We start from the raw sequence: 20,365 nt of genomic DNA, 5'->3' as shown, positions 1-20,365 counted from the left end.
GTATACATGGTAGACAATACACAATGACGGTAACATTTGATGGATCGTTTAATTTTGTTTGAATGTGTCATTTTGATTAGAAAATAAACTCAAAATGGCACAAAATGGCACGTTACTAATCCTAACAACAAAAGCAATGATAAACCAGTGTAAATACAGCTGGAAAACAGTGAAAAATCAACCTCATTAATTATTCAAGGCCCAGTGCATGATGGGAACACCAGTATCAGAAAAGTTGAGTAATTTTACTTGATTTTATAACGTTGATATTTACACTTTCATTTCTACACGCTTGAATTGAGTACTAATATAGAATTTACTTAGATTTTTTTTATTCTTTCCTGAACTAAATTTTTCATTTAAATGACATTGTTTTTTTTTTCTGTAGTATTTACTTCATCATTTTTATCATTGTAGGCCTACTATTAGGAAAGGGAACAGAGAACTTAAACTGAATCAAAGAGAGACGTTTTGGATTTATCAACTAAAGGCTAATCTGGGATTGAATGAGGACTTGGATTTAACTCATTTTTATCATCTTTTTTTAATTTGTATATATACAAATTAAAAAAAAATGATAAAAATTAGTTAAATCCACTTCAAATGTAAAAAAAGAAAAAATATATATTATTTTTCTTTTTTTACATTTGAAGTGGTGTTTTTGAGTATGGAAATACATTGTATTGGTGAATTTTAAATGCTGTAAAGAGATGCTGGTCACATGACATATGTTAAAGGGGTCATCGGATGCAAAATTCACTTTTATATGGTTTGCGTACAAATATGTCTTTGCAGTGTGTGGACACAACCAACATACAATGAAAAAAATCCATTCAACCCTTTTTTTAATCCTCAAAAAGCCGAAATACTCTCAATAATCAAGCCGTTTGGATTTTCTTAGCAATATGATGTCATATTGCTCATGCTCCGCCCACAACCGCTGACAGACTGTCCCATATTAGCATATTTCAGCCCTTAGCCATCTGTATACTGGTTTGTACACTGCACTTTACATGTCTTGTGTCCACACACCCCATGGAAGAGAGATTTAAAGAGACATGCACCGAAACGGGTCGCTGTGAACAGAGCTGTTTTTGAGGAGGTAAAAAGGGTGTTGCACAACCATTGAGGAATTTTAACCAAAGTATGTTACAAACTTTACATGAAGCCCCTAAAGAATCATAGCAACTTGTGGAAAATGGGCATCCGATGACCTCTTTAACTATTCAGAAGACATAGTAAATGATACTGCTTTCACCTGTTGCTGAGTTTGTTGTGCTGCTGAGGAGAGCATTGGCCGAAACGCTGAAAAGTGTTTAGATGTTTTTGTATGTAGCCATCCGATAATAAAGGCTTTATAATTTTAAAGAGTGCCATTGTCATTCTAAAGTTTTCTTTGATGGATTATTAAAACGTTTATTTAAAATGTAATGTTTGGTAATACATTTGTAGTTTGGTAAGTGTCCACTAGGAGCCACTACTGAAGCCAAAAATTATCCTTAATTTTGAATAATCTTGTCAACGCAGTGCGGCAGCATGCAGACCTAGGGCAGGCTAGCTAGCGTGCCCATTGGCTGCCCTGCGGCAACTGCAGCAGCCTATCGCTGAGCCTTGGCGTGACCCTGCGGGCTCGACTCGCCATGTTTGACGATCCTCCCCCTTCTCCGGCTGCCTCTACCGGGCCACGAAAGAAGAAACGCCGCTCTCAAAGGCCTCCCGAGCCGGATGGAACAGCTGAGCGCTCGCCGGAGCCCCTCCCGCGGGCCTCGCTCTCTCCTTCTTCCCCGCCCTTCCCTGACGCGCAGCGGCCGGCCATTGCCCGCACTGCCGTCGCCTCAGGGGATGAAGCAGATGACGCCGCTGTCTATGACAGCTGCTCTCTGCTTGCTTCAGACAGCGAGGAGTGGTCGGGTTCTCACCGCTCCACCTCCTCTACTCAGGAGTCTAGCCGGTCCCGCGCCAGTGTCGATGCGGAACTTCTCCGCCTCCTCACCAAAGCGGTCGACCGACTGGGACTTGACTGGTCCCCACCGAAGGAGCCTGCACCTAACCGACTCGACGGGTGTTTTCTGCCTAGCCTAGGTCAGCACCCTTTCTGCCTGAGCTCCACACGGAGCTTTCGAAGTCGTGGAACGCTCCTTTCTCCGCTAGACTCCGCTCTTCAGTCTCCTCGGCTCTCTCCCAGGTGGACGGGGCCGTCGAGAAGGGATATGCTAACATCCCCTCCGTAGAGGAAGCTGTGGCAGCGCACCTTTGCCCGCCGTCTGCCAGATGGTGCTCAAAGTCTGCCTTGCCGTCTAAAGCCTGCAGGACCACTTCAGTTCTCGCCGGCCGCGCTTTCGCCGCCTCCGGCCAAGCTGCCTCTGCCCTCCACTCGATGGCCGTGCTTCAGATCCTACAAGCCGACCTCCTCCGCGAGCTGGATGAGAAGGGCTCGGATCACACTGCCCTAACGGATCTGCGCAGCGCTACGGACCTTTCGCTCCGCGCTACCAAGACCGCTGCACAAGCCATCGGCAGATCTATGGCCGCGGTCACCATCATCGACAGACACCTTTGGTTGACACTGGCGGATATGAGTGAGTCAGAACGCGCTGTGTTCCTCAATGCCCCGCTCTCGCCCACTGGCCTCTTCGGCCCTGCGGTCAGCAGAATTGTGGATCGCTTCTCTGAAGTGCAGAAGGCGTCGCAGGCTATGAACCTCTTCCTGCCCCGCCATTCGAACCCAGCTGCAGGCCGCTCTCAAACTCAGCCTCCTGCACGCAGCTCTACACAGCGCTCGTCTCGGCCTCCTCCTTTGCAGCGACGTCAGGGCGGCCGCCCTAGGTCGCGCTCGACCAGCCGTCACAGACCGCCGCCCTCCCGGGGACCGCGGCCTAAGATAGCGTTGAAGCCCGAGCCCGCAAAGTCCTCCTAGCACCTGTAAGGAGGAAAAGATGGCTGGGTCCCGCTGCGGCCGGACCGCCATCAAAACGCCCAGCTCTGTCAGTCCCCTTAAATCAGGCTACTGCAGCAGCTTACACCGCAGCCAACGAGCCAGTAACACTACTCACTCGCCTGCACACAAACGCGGCGGCCCAGATAAATCTCAGAAAGAGTATAAATTCGGGTTTTCCGGCTCTGGCCGAAGGTGTCATAAGTGTAGAAAATGTACCCACTCCCATGTGCTCACCACTACACACAAACACGGACCCCATGGTAATGCGCTCAGGGCGTACTCTCATAAAGCGGACACACGCCGCTCGAGTACTAAGTGTAGTAAATGTGCCCACAACTCTGTGCTCACGCCTACCCGCTGCTCGCTCTGCCACTCAGTTACCTCGGGTTACAGACCTTCTAAAGCTCCCAAACACTGGCCGTGTTATAAGTGTAAATTCAGCGCCCGCTCACGAGCACGCGCACTCACTTTCAGACACAATAACCCCCACGCCGCTCTCGCGCCACGGGTGTTCAACAGCAAAACGCGCTCCATCCTTAGGGATCGAGCCATCATATGCTGTACAGCACCAGTCAGCACTGTTTACCAGCCTCCGTATTCGCGCACCGCTCCATCCTCTCTGATACCTCAGCGCGGCGATCTGAACCCAGAGACCATTCGACCCCTAGCTATGCGTGCAAAAGCATGGGAAGCTATTCAGGGCGCGTCAGAATGGGTGCTGAATACTATAAAACACGGCTATCCGCTTCAATTCGCTCATCGCCCCCCGCGCTTTCTAGCGCAGACGGAGACGAAAGTGAGTTTAGAAGCAGCGCACCAGCTTCAAGCAGAAATAGCGAAGCTGCTGCGCAAAGGGGCTATAGAACAGGTTCATCCTTCTCTGAGCGAGTCGGGCTTTTACAGCCGTTACATCCTCGTACCCAAGAAGGACGGAGCGTTAAGACCTATTTTAGATCTGAGACATTTGAACAAAGCCCTCATGAGACGGCCGTTCAAAATGATCACAACCAGACAAATCCTCGCGCAGATTCGCCCAGGAGACTGGTTTATCTCTCTCGATCTGAAGGACGCGTACTTTCAGATCCAGATAACTCCCCGTCACAGGCCATTCTTGAGATTCGCCTTCGACGGTCGAGTATATCAATACACAGTCCTGCCATTCGGCCTGTCTTTAGCACCCCGTACGTTTACGAAGTGCATGGACACGGTTCTCGCTCCCCTGAGAAGACAGGGAATGCGCATACTGAACTATCTGGACGATTGGCTTATTCTAGCGCAGTCAGAGACAGAGCTTGTGTCTCACAGAACAGCGCTTCTCAGCCATTTGGAAGGTCTGGGTCTCTCGGTCAACTGGACCAAGAGCTCGTTATCACCCCGTCAGTCAATTTCCTTTCTTGGAATAGAACTGGACTCGGTGGCTATGACGGCCAGATTGTCGGAGCAGCGCGCGCCACATCCGTCACCTCGCCACATCCTTCCAAGTAGGCAGCCAGGTTCCGCTGAGGACATTCCAGCGTATCCTGGGGCATATGGCTTCAGCTGCAGCGGTGCTCCAGCTGGACTTATTGCGCATGCGCCCACTTCAACGCTGGTTGAAAGCGCGCGTGCCCCACCGAGCCTGGGCGGCCGGCGGCTCGCGAGTCAGAGTGAATCAGGGTTGCATTTCAGCCCTGCAGCCCTGGCTGGCAACCGAATGATATCACACAGGAGTGACTATGGGAGTGATCTCACACCTGGAAAGTGGTCTCGACAGACGCTTCCAACCTAGGTTGGGGAGCGCTCTTCGAAGGCAGACCAGTCTATGGCCGCTGGTCAGACCAGGAGAATCTCCTACACATAAACTGTCTAGAGATGCTCGCGGTCGAGAAAGCGCTCAAACACTTCCTCCCATTCCTCCTAGGTCACCATGTTCTAGTCCGCACGGACAATACATTGGTAGTGGCCTATGTGAATCGCCAGGGCGGTGTCAGATCAAAGATGCTCTGCACCCTGGCGGAACACCTCCTCGTGTGGGCTCAGCACTCTCTGCGCTCGCTGAGAGCCACGCATGTGCCTGGCCACCTGAACGAGGGTCCCGACAGACTGTCCAGGGACAACGTTCCCCCTGGGGAGTGGTCTATACACCCCCAAACAGTCCAGTTACTGTGGCGCCGTTTCGGCGAAGCGAAAGTCGACCTTTTTGCGTCAAAAGACAACGCTCACTGCCCAGAGTTCTTTACAAAGAACGAGGACGCGCTGGCCCAGACCTGGCCCAGCGGCCCGCTATATGCTTTTCCCCCGGTCTCTCTGTTGCCTCAGGTCATCAGGAGAATCAGGGAAGCGCGCCACACAGTGCTCCTCATAGCCCCGTACTGGGAGAACCAAGCTTGGTTCCCGGAACTAATACAGCTGGCAGACACAGTCCCTTGGCCGATACCGGCGAGGAGAGACCTTCTCTCTCAAGCCCGCGGCTCGATCTGGCATCCCCATCCAGAGCGCTGGTCTCTGCATGCATGGAGCCTCAACGAGGCGGCTCTACACATCTAAATGGTCTGTGTTCAGCAAATGGTGCACTGCTAAGGGGCTCAATCCACAGGCATGTGGGGTATCACAAGTATTATGTTTTCTTCAAGAGCTACTGGACGCGGGCAGGTCCCCCTCCACGCTCAAAGTTTATGTTGCGGCCATCTCAGCTTTCTCTGACTCAGAGCTGGGCCGCGCATTAGGAAGGAACGAGTTCGTCATCCGCTTCCTTAGAGGAGCCAGGAGGATGAACCCCCCGCGACCCCCCTCGGTTCCTATGTGGGATCTTTCACTGGTCTTGGAGGCCCTGAAAACGCATCCCTTTGAACCTTTGGAAACTGTGGATATGAAATACCTCACGCTCAAAACCGTTTTTCTGATAGCTCTGTCTTCAGTCAAGCGTGTGGGAGACCTTCACGCATTATCTGTTAACGCCGCGTGCCTCGAGTTCGGACCTAACGACTCTAAAGTTATTCTCAAACCGAGGCATGGTTACGTCCCCAAAATATTGGGCACTCCCTTCAGAGCGCAGGTCATTTCCCTCTCAGCCCTGCCAACTTCTGGCAGTGAGACCGATGGTAATCTCCTCTGCCCGGTCAGGGCGCTGAGATATTACATCACACGCTCCAGTCGCTTTCAGGCGCTCGGAGCAGCTTTTTGTTTCGTTTGGAGGGCGCACCAAGGGTCTCGCCTCCTCGAAACACAGCCTGTCCAGATGGATAGTGGACGCTATCGCAGCTGCTTATGCATCTAAAGACCTGCAGTGCCCACTGGGCATTCGAGCTCACTCCACCAGAGGCATGGCCTCGTCTTGGGCGTGGTCCAACGGGATTTCCATTCACGACATTTGTACATTTGTACCCTCTACATTTGTTAGATTTTACAATCTGGAAGTTCCCGCCTTGCAGGCGAAAGTTTTATCAGTCTAAGTCTCGCATAGATCGGCCCACTATCTGTGTGCGGGCTACGTTGGTTGATTTAGCTCTACTGGTTGAGCTGCACTATGCAGGGAATTATCAGTTCGGACCGGCTGCGCCGCTCCGTGCTCCCTAGTATGTGCTTGTGTACTGCGCTAGCCTTCTTTTGGCCGCCCGGCTCCCTTCTATCACGTTCCCCGGGCTCTCCCTGGGACTCATTCAGTGGATGCTGGGCGCGCATGGCGTTGACAAGGGAGTTCCCGCAGCAGAAGCTACTTACGAAATTCGAGAGAACCTCTCGTAAGAGAACGTATCGGTTACCTAACGTAACCTCTGTTCTCTCTAGAAGAGGGAACGAGTATTGCGTAACCCGCCGTGCTAACGGCACGAGCTCATTCGCTTCAGCAACAGAAACCAGTGAAGCAGCCTCTGAGCCTCGCTTATATACGCTAAGCCACACCCCTTTTCGAGAAAGAATACTTTCCCGCAGCGTAAGCTACTTACGCAATACTCGTTCCCTCTTCTAGAGAGAACAGAGGTTACGTTAGGTAACCGATACGTTTTCAGGCATGCTTTTTTAATATTGCTGTAACTGTAAGTGGAGCTTCGTCTGCTGCAACCAAATAGATCATCTTTTGTTTTGTTTTTACAGCTTCTCATTTTTGTCTTCATACGATTGCACACAGATGGATCATTTGAACATGAAAATGAGAAAAGTTAAGGACTTGCATTAAACATTAATCAAAGAAAGCTAATATGCTAAAATATAGGCTACTTTAATCATGCACAGCTTTGCACTGACGTTGGCAAGTCCTTATCTTTTTTCAGTGTTTGCATGAACGTGTATATATAAATATGTGTAATTCATTAGTTTGAGTTTAAAAACGAACTATTCAACAGTGATGGCAATTTGTTTACAATAACACTAAGAAGAACTGATTGTAGCCTTTTGATATGTGCTCAGAGAATATTTGTAAACAGCGGAAATTCATTTGTGTTTATTTTGAGAATTTTTTGTAACAAGACATTTGTAATCTTTGTATATATCAGTTTTACAAAAAAAGAGAAAGAAGAGGAAATAACATAACAGTAAAACTTTCAACTTTACTACTGCGTCTGCCCTTTTCTGACTCCTGTTAGCTATCTGTCAGTGTTGCGTAGATGGAACACGTATCTAGGACAGAATAGTTGTCATTCTCATCTTTCCTCATAGGGCTGTGTCAGTCATTTCTATACTCCATATAAATGATACAAAAGCACAATTTACATCAGCATAATAGCCTATGCACAGAAAATGACATTGTGTGATGTTAACAAATTAATTTATAAATTATAGAAAGATTAAGTGAATCAATATACACGCATGAAAGTGCACATCAACTTTAGAAACAGTGATTGTTTTTTAGCTCTTTTTGTAAGAATTAAATGTAGGCTATGTTGTTCTGTTAATCATAAAAAATTATATTAAATATCAGTATCTTGGATAGTTAAAAAATTTATCATTAAGTGTCATATGAAGTACACTACCATTCATAGGTTTGGGCCCAGTAAGTTTTTTTTTAATGAAACTGTCAGCAAGGGAACATTAAATTGACAGTAAAGACATTTATGTTACAAAAGATTTCTGTTTCAAATAAAGTCAGTTATTTTGAACTTTCTATTCATCAAAGAATCGGAAATGTTTCTTGAGCAGCAAATCATCATTAGAATGATTTCTGAAGGATCATGTGACACTGAAGACTGGAGTAATGATGCTGAAGATTCACAGGAATAAATTACATTTTAAAATATATTCAAATACAAAACACTTATTTTAAATTGTAATAATATTTCACAATATTACTGTTTTACTGTATTTTCTATCAAATAAATGCAGCCTTGGTAAGTAGAGACTTCTTACAAGTTAAAAATATTAATTACAATAAATAATCAAGTAAAAATATTCATTACAATAAATAAAAATAATTACAAGTTAAAAATATGAATCAAAGCATGCACACACACAGACCGCAGGAGATGCGCGCAGCCAGAGTCCATTAAAAGCTGTGCACAGCCACAGTCCACTTCATTGCGCGGGAGGAATCCAGTGTTAAGTCCCTTTTGGTCTGTTTGTGTTTTTATACTGTTGTGGGAGGTGTTTGTTTTTATCCAGGAAGAAGACCGGATTGGTTCCTGCAGTCTGATTGGTGCCACGCCCTGATTGATCAGCTGACACCTGGACGTGTATAAATGCCTCCTTTGTTTCTGCTTCATTAGCCTTTTGTGCTCACGTGCTGTGTTTTGCTTGCATGACTTTGTTACCTACTTCTAGAGTGTAAAGATTGTTGAGAGTGTTTATCTTTGGAGTGTTCATTTGAGTGTTTGGACCACCACCTGTTTAACGACTTTGAGTACAGATTACCCTTAGTGATGGCCAGATCGAGGCCTCGTGAAGCAATGAAACAGTTGAACCAAATGTGCCATATTGTTTCGAGGCTTCGAATCAATCCGACACCCGTCTCAACGGTGACACCTAGTGGTCACTTGCAGGTGTTGATCTAAAACAACCCTGACAAGCCATTAAAAAAATGTGTTGTTTTTTTATTATTGTATTTTTCTAATATGTGAAGCTTGTAACCTATAGGCTCCTCACTGTGCATAATGTTATTTTGGTCCTGCAAAATGAATATTAATAAAAGAAATCAAGCCACAATGTCTCACTTTTTTTAGAGATTTTTTTTTTCAAAAATATTATTTCTCTGCTGTGGAAGGACTTAGCCTACTTCTTTTTTTACAGATAATTTCTCCACCCTTTGAAAAAATTCTCTCACAAGGGACACTTGTTGCTGGCATGCAAAGATATTTTTTAGCTAGGACATACAAATGAGGAAAGATTACTGCTCTCTCTTTCCAGTAAGTTAGTGGATCATGAGTTCTGGGCAAATATGCATTGCTGATGTATTTTTTCACTTCCACTGTGGCATCAGCTGTAGCATTGTGTGTCTCATATGTAGACCTATAAAATGTATATTCACACAATATTATATTATATTATATTCACATTGAAGCTATTTTTAACATGATTGGCAGTTGTGATTGGGACATTAGATTGTAGGGCATAGGGCTATGGACTTTTTAAACAGTGTCCCAAAAGTTTGTAATTATATTTCAATTATAATTATATTTCAAACAGTGCATTGCTTAGATGGCCCAGCAGTGTCAGTTGCAGGCCTTGGGTAATGATACCATCCTCTGCACCCTGCACAATGGCAGGATGAGTGCTCCTCAAATGGCGCATCATGGATGATGTATTGTTGCAGTAGGCTAGCTGCCGATCACAATACACACATCTCACTTTATTTGGGGTTTCTAAACGGAAATGCTCCCACACCACAGATGTACGGCATCTCTATACTGCGGAGCCTCCATTTTATCTATCTATCCAAATCTATCTATCTGTATCTATCTATATGAATCTATCTATGTATCTAGATATGTATCTATAATCTATCTATGTATCTAGATATGTACCTAGATATAATCTATGTATCTATATGTATCTACCTATAATCTATCTAGATATTTATATATGTAGCCTATCTATAATCTATCTGTATCTATCTATTAATCTAGCTGTCTATATTTATATTTATGTATTAATGTGTCACTATATACTCTGTCAGTATCTAGCCTATCAGTCAATGTGTTGTGTAAATTTAAATGTAAGCCTAAATAGCCTAACTAATCAAATCTCACTATGTCACTATATAATAAAATCCGCTATCTCAAAATCAAACTCCCAAACAAAAACCCACGAGGTCAATATGCGTTGATTTCACTTTTATACAGATGTGCGATTGTGTGGTCTGTTCCCGACCGTGTCAATCAAACGCTGATTCGGCGGACCACACCTGATGAAACACTTAGTGAAACACTTCGAGGCTTCGTTTGGTCATAGTCACGTGACATGGGTGTTTCGAATCACGCTTCGGATCAGTGTTTCGAAACATCTGCGCTTCGGGATCTCGCAAAGCTTCGGAACGACTGTTTCGCGTCAGCCATCCTTAATTACCCTTGCATTTCTCTGTTAGCACTTATAATTGTGTATATATTGTACATAGTAATTTGGGAGGTAGGGAGACCGACGCCACCTTTTAGTTTTTTTTAGTTTTTTTGTGCCTGTTTTGGATTAGGAGTTAGGTAGTGATTGTGAAATGAAGCTTTGTGAAGCACTGGGGCTTTCCCCCTTGACTGTATCATAATGGTTCATTACTCGAAGCTTTTCAACACATTGCACACTAACGACATCTTGTGGTCAAAAGGTGGAAAAGCTGCCTTTCTTTACTTTTTGCTCTGTAAACCACAAAGCAATACAATTAATCCTCATAATTCATGTGTTAGTGTTGTTGTAGTTCTTATACAATGTATGAACAAACAACTGTAGGCTATGAATTAATTTATGAAAAAAATAAAATAATAATTGGGATTAATTTACTTGTACAGAAACAGTTCTTATGAATCTGCTTTGATCTACAAATGCAGCCTTATTTACATAAACTTTAGCCTCAGTCCTAATCCTACGAGTTCTGAGGGTTGTTCCATAAAAGACGCTTAGAAAAGCGGGGATTAAACTCCAAAACCGGACTTGAATGAGCCCAGAGCCATCTGAATGAGCCTAACAAATAAGTTGGGGCTAAAGTGGTTCCATAAAAGGTAATTGAAGTTCACGCAATCTCACTAATTTGATCCAGGTTTATTAAGTCTAGATAATTGCGTGTGCACGCGTTTCTGAAGCAGCCCTAGAGGTCGATCGTGGATCAAATCGATCCACCAACAAACAGCGTATATTTTGTGCTGTTTTATGCGTTTGTGACATGTTTTTCCCCCTCAGTGCAAAACTTACATTTTACAGTTATATTCTCCATCTGTAAATGTTAGAAAGTCGAGCAAATGTATCCATTTTGCTGCTAATCTTCATATTGAACGAGCGCTGCTGCGCGCATGCGCGCAAAATAGGAGCGCAATAATTCTGAATAAAATATACATTTTGCTTGGAAAATTAATATGAGATATTTTATAACACTAGAAATATCTTCTAATTTTAATAATTTATCTTTGTTGGATAAGTTGCAGTGAACTTCTAGCGAACAGAAGTACTTCAGTGAACAGAAGTAGCCTAATTCAGGGAAGATTTTTTTTTAAGAAACTAAATATATAAAGATACAAAATATAGTTTTGGGTATAGGACCTATGCTACTTAATAAAGATGATGTATACTTATTTAGAATGCTGACAAAATTCTTATTTAGAATGCTACTTATTTACAGCTTTTAATGCAATATCTTTTTTGGAGAAAGCAAGAATCCCCAGTTTTAAATGAGTGGTTAGATTTAGTTTCTAAAGTACACTATGGAGAGGATAACATGAAATTAAGAGCAAATGTATACATTTTGAAAAGATATGTGCAACTCTAAAATCAAAGAATATTCCATAAAATAAAGGAATATATATTAGCCTACATTAACAGGATGTGTATGCGCGCATCGAGTTTATATGCAAGTGTTTATAGGTGTCTGCGTGCAGCGAGTGTATATGTATGTGCGAGACGAGTGTTTATGTATATGCATGGAAGTTTATATGTAGGCTATATAATAATAATAATAATAATAATAATAATAATACATTTTATTTAGAGGCATCTTTCATGGCACTCAAGGACACCTTACAAAATTCATAAAAAAGACATTAAACAATCAAACCAATACAGCAAAAACATTAAATCACATAAAAGCCTGCCTAAACAGATACGTTTTAAGACGAGATTTAAAAACTGAGAGACTAGAACTGTTGCGAACTTCTACTGGAAGAGAGTTCCATAAATGGGGAGCAGCATAGCCAAAAGCTCGTGAACCCATAGAAGTTGTCCGAGTGCGTGGCAGAACAAGTGAAAGTGCAGAAGCAGATCTTAGAGTGCGGGAAGGAGTATGTATATGAAGAAGATCTTGAAGATATGAAGGAGCCCAAGTTGTTAAGTGCTTTGTAAGTTAAAAGTAAAATTTTAAAATTCACACGGAATTTAACTGGAAGCCAATGCAACATCTGTAAAACAGGAGAAATGTGTTCAAAGGTGGAAGTTTTGGTAATGACTCGATCTGCAGCATTTTGTACTAACTGTAATTTATGAAGAGATTTGGAGGGAAGCCCATAAAACAAAGCATTACAATAGTCGATTCTTGATGTTACAAGAGCATGCACAAGCGTAGCAGTACTCTTGAGTGAAAGGACAGGACGCAGACGATTTATATTGCGAATATGGAAGAATGCAGAACGGGTAACTCTATTAATGTGAGATTCAAAAGACAGAGTTGTGTCAAAAATGACACCCAAACTTTTGACCTGATTCGACAGAGGAACAGAACAGTTATCTATTTCCACAGAAGAGATATTCGACTTACTTAATGTATTTTTTGAACCAACAAGAAGAATTTCAGTTTTACTGCTGTTCAATTTTTTTAATTCACTTAAGCACTCACCAAGAGCAGAAGAGGGAAACTTTGAAGAAGGTTTAGAAGACAGGTAAAGTTGGGTGTGTCGTCGGCATAACAATGAAAATGGATGTCATATTTCCTAAAAATGCTGCCAATAGGTAAAAGATAAATAATAAACAGAAGAGGTCCTAAAACAGAGCCCTGGGGAACACCAGTGACAACATAAGTGGGTTTTGATTTAAGCTGTTTAAGTTGTACAAATTGAATGCGATCTGTGAGATAAGAACGAAACCAGCTTAAAGCCATACCAGTAATTCCAATAGATTCCAGCCTGCTCAGAAGTATGGGATGTGAAATGGTGTCAAACGCTGCACTAAGGTCAAGTAGTACAAGTATTGATAGAAGACCAGCATCAGCCGCTAGTAATAGATCATTAGAAATCTTTACAAGTGCAGTTTCAACACTGTGGAAAGCACGAAACCCTGATTGTAACTGCTCATATAAACTATTGCAAGAGAGATGTTCGCGAAGCTGAAGAGCAACAATTTTTTCCAGAATTTTTGACAAAAACGGCAGATTTGAAATAGGTCGAAAATTAGCAAAATTCTTTGTGTCAGTCCCAGGTTTCTTAAGAATAGGTGTTAGGTGTTATATGCGAGTATTTATAGGTGTATGCGTGCGTCAAGTTTATATGTATATGCAAGTTATTCACAAGTGTATATGCATTCATTACTAACATAATATGTATTGGTATGGATTTCATATTAGTGTGCACGTGTATTTTATATATGTATTTTGAACATCCAATAGTATAAATGTATATGCGAGTAATTTATAATTGTATATGCACGTGTGTTATGTATGTATTGATAAGCGAAGTTTGATTTAAATCCTACGTGGCAATTGTCACTTTTCACACGCTCTCACTACACATCCATTTTCTCACGCAACTTACCGAAATGTATATTCCTCATACATAATATCGACCAATCAGTGTTTTTCAACCGCGCAAAGGTCGATATAACAGCTGGAGAACAATTGTCACATAACATTTACCTCAGGAAAGCCATTTAATGACCATGATAGGCTATATAGCACGTTATTTTGGCTAGAAAAAAGAGCTATAGAGAGTATTTTGATAATTATGTGTAGGACTACTATATTACATATTTATTATATTTTTTACTTGTATCATTAAACACAGTTGTTATTATGATAAAAAATGCATTATATTTAATTACATTTTTTATTTTTATTACATTTTTACTGTTGACGGTGGGCCTCCCTTCCAAGCAATTTACTAGCGTTGCCATAGGAACACTTCGGCTTTTGCCACCCGGAAGAACGTCTATTACTGTTGTGACGTCATGGTGAATTGTTGTATTGCAGTCCTGAGAGGACTACAGACACTTGATTTGTATACTCTCTTTTTCAGAGTACTTACATTTTAATTATGTATTGGTATATAAAGACAGTTTAAACAAATTTGGGAAAAAGTTTTTTTAGAAAAATCCTGCCTACCCTGCCTTTAATACCAATATATTCTTTTGTCATCTCTGCTTCCAACATCCTCTGATCTTTATCTTGTCTTGATTCCAGTGGCGGCTGGTGATAATTATTTTTGGGGGGGCGCTTTTTTTTGTGTGTGTGTGTGGGGGGGGGGGTATTTAACCCTCTGATTATCTTCATTTGGGACGACACTAGTTATCTTTGGGGTCCCCAGACAATAACATTTAATTTTGTAACAGAATAATAGTTTTTTTTTGTTTTGTTTTGTTTTTTTACAAATGTAATTTTGCTCAACATTTGTGCAGTTTTTGGAAGATTTATGATATATTTTAAATTTCTTTAAATAAATAAATATTTATTTAAATAGGCTTTTTACAAAAAACAGCATTTTATGTAAAATTCATAAAATTCAAATTCAAGACCCATATTTCTAACTTTCATTCATGGGGCTAACATGGATCATTTTATACATGGTTTAGTGTAAACTTTTTGCCCATATTTTGTAAAAAAAAAATTCATTTTAGCTACTAGATGGCTATAGGCTATAGAACTGAAAGTTATCTTTTCACAAGATTTTCCAGTTGGATTCATATCTAAATATTATGAAATCACAATTCTAACAATAATTTTTTTTTTTTTTTTTGTACTGAAATTTTGTTTTTTCAAATAATGTTACATTATGATTAGAATCAAATCAGTTGAAATTTTAGAGTTTATGATCTACACTTCAGTTACTAACTGTAACAGAACAGATATGTACAGTTAGATTATATTGAGTACAAATACATGACATGAACATCAAAATGCAATGAATTGAACAGCATAACAAATAAGCAAATAAAGCCAGCCACCTCCGTTTCTCATAACAAGCACGGGTGAAGCTCTGGGTATAGCTTCGTCCTCTGTCACTGGCCTGCTGCTGGATCTGTAAATCGGGTTGGTCCGGTCGGAGATCCTTTATCATTTTTTTTCTTCCAGCGAACGCCTCGTGAAAGGTTTTTTTTTTTGGTTTTTTTTGTAAATCAGTGACAGAATTTAGTTTAAAGGGATAGTTCACTTTGAAAATAAATTTTGGTATGTTTTAGCTTACCTCAAGGGCATCCAAGATGTAGGTGTCTTTTTTTCCGCAGTAGTTTCAATTTTGATATTTTTAGGTCAAACCGTTCTTGTCTGTCAGTCATTTCATGCAGGTATATGGTCACTGTCTCAAAGAGCATGCACAGAGTCCAAATTAAAACAATTCCCCATCGTCCAAATTAAACAATTCCCCATCGTAAGTACACATTGATGGCCTAAGACACGAAACGAGCAGTTTGTGTGAGAAAACGAACAGTATTTATATCGTTGTTACCTCTTGAACACAGCCGTGTCCAAATGATCTGAGGGCGCGGGCGGGTATAGATATATACACTAGATGTCGCCTTGGCTACGGTTTCGTTCCAATGAACTGCAGTAGCGAAGGCGACATCTAGTGTACATATCTAACTGAATTCATTCCGATTGGTGAATCTGAATGTAGTGTTTACATTAACGCTAAAAAAGTGATCGGTTGATGTGCGTTTTACCATTGCTAAGAAAATACCCGCTCCTCCGTGAGAGATACGAGACCAGTGCGTCTCACAGGTGTCGCTCATCAGTAATCACGCCACCAGCCTCGCGTCATTCTCCCTCGGCCCTAGTCTCGTCCTGCTCGCCACAGTAAACACAATGAATGGCGACTGTAGAACGCAAAAGCCGAATCCCGGACATTTTGTGCGATATGCGATCTCAAAAATCCGGGCAGACTCACGGAGACTACTAGTAACTTAGCTTAGCTTTATTGTTTACAACTGCTCTCTAACCGGTAGGCGTGGCTTGGGAGTGGCCTTGTAGAGCAGCGAAGCAAGTGCATTCTGGGAGTTGTTGTCTTTCATCCACATGAGCCAAAAATACATTTTCTGGCTTTTCTCAGTCTAGAAAGCTCCAAATTCCAAAATAATTTCACATTTCTTCTACATAAATGACCCAATTTAAATACACATTCATCTTTCCAGAGGTGGAGTGTCCCTTTAATAATCCAACCAAAACTGTTAACTTTCCCTTTCCCATGTTCCCAACATGCTTCAAGTATACCTTTTGTTGGATGACTATCCTTCTGCCCTTTTACGCTTACATGCCAGCATCAATTGCTTCCTTCTTAAGTGAATTGGCATCTCCACCCGTAACACTGGAACAGGAGAGGAGGGATAAACTCCACAACATATTCTCAAAGCTTGTGATTGAATTCGTTCTAATTTTCCTAACTGTGACTTACACACAAGGATTCCTCCATGTGGCATGAATAAAAGGAAGGGGCTGTGTGTACAGTACAGGTGCTGTCTAATGAAGTCTGTGGCTGATTGAGGCTAATTAGTTGAAGGTGTGGTGAACTGCATGGGGAACAGAGTGGCAAAGAAAAATAGGGCGTGGCAACTGCAGGACAGAGAGGAAACCTTCCAAAAAAATATCTATATCCTTTGAAGGATAGGCACTTATCTAATAGGCACTTATCTAACGCTAAAAAAAGTTTTGTGCCTCTAAAAAGTGCGTTCAACCTTCTTTTTGATCTGAATGGTGTGTGGAAAACACTTGAGTTTTGCCACAGATTTGTCCCACCGCAGAACGCAACTGAATGCTTTTTCAAGCATCTCCTTAAGCATATTAAATGATACAATGCTGGAACATCAATTATGTTGGTTGGTAGCCTTATTTCTCTGTAACAAGTTAGGTCAAAGGGGAAATATTAATAATAACTCATAATTATCAGTTATGATTAATTATTAATATTTGGGTCAGTTAATTGGATTAACTTGAGGTAGCTAAATTAATATTACAATCAATTAAACAGTTCCAACGAACTCTTTTGATTATTCATTTATTCTAAGAAAAGCGTATCTTTGTAGCATGTACAATGCTTAGAGCATGTAACAAGATCAAGATCGTAAAATGGACTTTGTTGCAAGCAGAGAATCAGAACCAACTACATATTGTGCACAAGTTTTATTAACTAAATCACAAACATAACTAAACTAAACAAACATACATACATGCATATATGCATAGGTAAATTGGTGAGTGATAGAATGGAACTGGAAGCAGGAAAGGAACTATGGAAAGAACCATCAGCTTATCATTTTCAGAGCACCTCATTAAATTGATACTTGCATGGTCTGTGCAGTGGACACAATTCTTGGAAGTGGATGAAAATTGAGTTTGTTGATGGGTCTGTGAGTGTCAAATGTCACTGTACAAGTTGCAATTGTTTTCTTCTCTGTTGGATGGAGAAGATATGATGAACTTGCATGGTTATTTCGACGCTGTTCTCATGGCTGGAGTGCAGATTGTGGCCTGCAGGCTCTGGGCCGGCAGGACATGCAGAGCAAATGGTGGGAATTTGCGATGGACTTCGTCCGCATTGAATGAAGACATTGAACTCCTGAGGTTGTCCTTGATGCTGTTGTGGTTGAGAGAGTTCTCTCTCTCCTGAGTGAGCACATGGCTGTGGTGAGTCGAAGCCTGCTGCCCTGGGGCCTGCTGAGGCCACGCTGGACAGCACGGCACCCTGAACATACCGAGAAGCCAAGAGTTGATCGTTGCAAGAGTGATGGTAAGGTTACAGTTTTCTTCTTGGTTGGATTGAAGAAAAGACAGTCTGACTCCTTTGGGAGCGTGAAAGGATGGCAGGCAGTGCTCACGGCCTGCTGGGGCCCTTGGGGGCCCCACAGTATGAACTTGAAGAAGTAGCAGTTGAGGCCAGAAGAGAAGAGAGAGAGAGTCACTGTGGATTTGTCTCTAATAAAGCCTGAGAAAGGCCCCACCTCTCCGGGTTTGCTTGACCAATGAGAAGGGTGGAATTTCCAAGCAGAAAGATTCCTCTATGGTTGATTTATAAATCTTTGTTCTAAGCGTGCTCATTTGCAATGGCAGCTGGATTGGTTTCTGATGACGAAACTAAGAAAGATTCTTGTAATACTAATATGTTGCGCGGCTATCGGCATATCATGTACACAATAATTTCAATCATCAAAGTACCAATTTATAGAGACCAAACATGGTATGGGTGAGGTTACGTTGACCGTTGGCTCTATAATAAAATACATAGTATCAAAGTATCAAAAGATAATAGTATTAAAAGACACAACACAAGACTGTAAATCATTCACAAACAGTTCTGGGATGCATGTTAATTTCATGTTAATCAGTTCATCGATAAATTAATGCAGGAGAGTCTGTTCTTTGAGTTTCACATTGCTAAGAGTCATAAAACCAACTTATCTGATCGTGGTCATGGTAACTAAGACCTTCTTGCCCTGTTTGGGGGGATGGGGCCACAGATCCCAGAGTGAGTTCTAAATATAATTTGTTAAACTATAACAAATACTTGTGTCTGACTTGTCTCAGTCGTTACATCTCCAATGTTTGAATACACAATTTATGATACATTTTATAAATTACATTATAGTTATCATGCTGACCGACATAGCCATTAACAAAAGTGAATACTTTTAATCATTAATTTACTTTTCACAGTAAATGCAGATAAATATAATTTAAACATTTAATTTAATTGACATATTTTCAATTCAATTCTTTAAAAAAAAAACTTCTGTGCAGCCCCCAGTTTGAGAACCATAAAGCACAGTTATTAATTGATTCTTATTAAAGCTACTATTAAAGTTCTCAGTCAAGAGCAGTGAGTGATTTTCTCTTTGTGTTTTGTTGTTTTATTAAAATTAAAGGGATAGTTCCCCCAAAAATAAAAATTGTCATAATATACTAGAGTCCTGCACGGGTTCGGATAGAAACACATCTACAAAAATATTCCTGTATTTCAAGTTGATAAAATAATTTAAAATCCACATCAGTTTATTTGTGCGATTGTGCCCATGCAGCATGCCCTCCCAGGATCTATAATGTTACATAGGCTACTTTCACTTTTAAAAATGTATCATAACCACGCGCGCGATCTGCTTACAGTCGTCGAGATGGATGCTGAGGAGTTGAAGAAAAGAATAGTTAGTGGAGATTGTAAAGTTGTCGACAATACGTCATCAAAAGTCAAGTCCAGTGTCTGAGAGAAATTTGGAGTTATCTGAAGAAAACAATATTGTGAAAGGCTTTGCTGCATGTATTTTCGTGTTGGATAGCCGCAAATGTGGAACTTCATCGCCGAGGAAGCACGCAGATAACTGTGGTAACAAACCAAGCAGTTCTATCGAACAGTATTTTTCAAATTTAACACTGTTGTTCAGTATGTGTGGTGTGTAGGGCGTGTTTGAACCCAAAATTGTCAGATGTAGGCTAGACGAAATTGCGTGGCAGATATATTGTTGTAGCCGTGTCTGTTAGGTTGCTACTCCGTTTTGTGGTAACGTTAGCCATGTTCTTCATGTAAGTTACCGGCCTTTTGACCTTGTGTTAATTGTCGTTATAACTTCTGTATGACCTGGCAATAAACATTACACTACCCATTTCTGAGCATAGAGGCACCTAGTTGAAGGTGCTCTTGCTTCAGTGATGTTTTTCAGCACCCTATCCGGGAGACACCCGGGTACCTAGGGCCCACAAGTTGGGACTGGGGTGCCAAATCATCCCGTTCGCCTCCGTTCGCCTCTCCTCAATGGTATCGGCCATGGGGCTGTTTCCAGCAGTAGTGCCAACTCGGAGAACCATAACTGGGTCTTCCAGAGGGGGGCTACTAGTAGCACTGCACACTTGCACTCCCCAATCCATTCGATGACCTGCGGTAGCATCGTGTCCGGAGGAAATGCATACAGCGGGCGGCTTGGCCAGTCGTGGGCAAGCGCGTCCCTGCTCTTTGTAAAAAATGTTTGGCAATGAGCGTTGTCTTCTGAGGCAAAGAGGTCGACCTCTGCCTCACCGAAGATGCTCCATATCAGCTGAACCGTCTGTGGGTGAAGAGACCATTCCCCTGGGGGAACTTTGTCTCTGGATAGCATATCCGCACCCTGGTTCAGAATGCCTGGCACATGCGCCGCCCTCAGTGAATGAGA

The sequence above is a fragment of the Squalius cephalus genome, assembly GCF_949319135.1.
Source record: "Squalius cephalus genome assembly, chromosome: 15".
NCBI lineage: Eukaryota > Metazoa > Chordata > Actinopteri > Cypriniformes > Leuciscidae > Squalius > Squalius cephalus.
Note: the sequence above shows the minus strand (reverse complement) of the source record.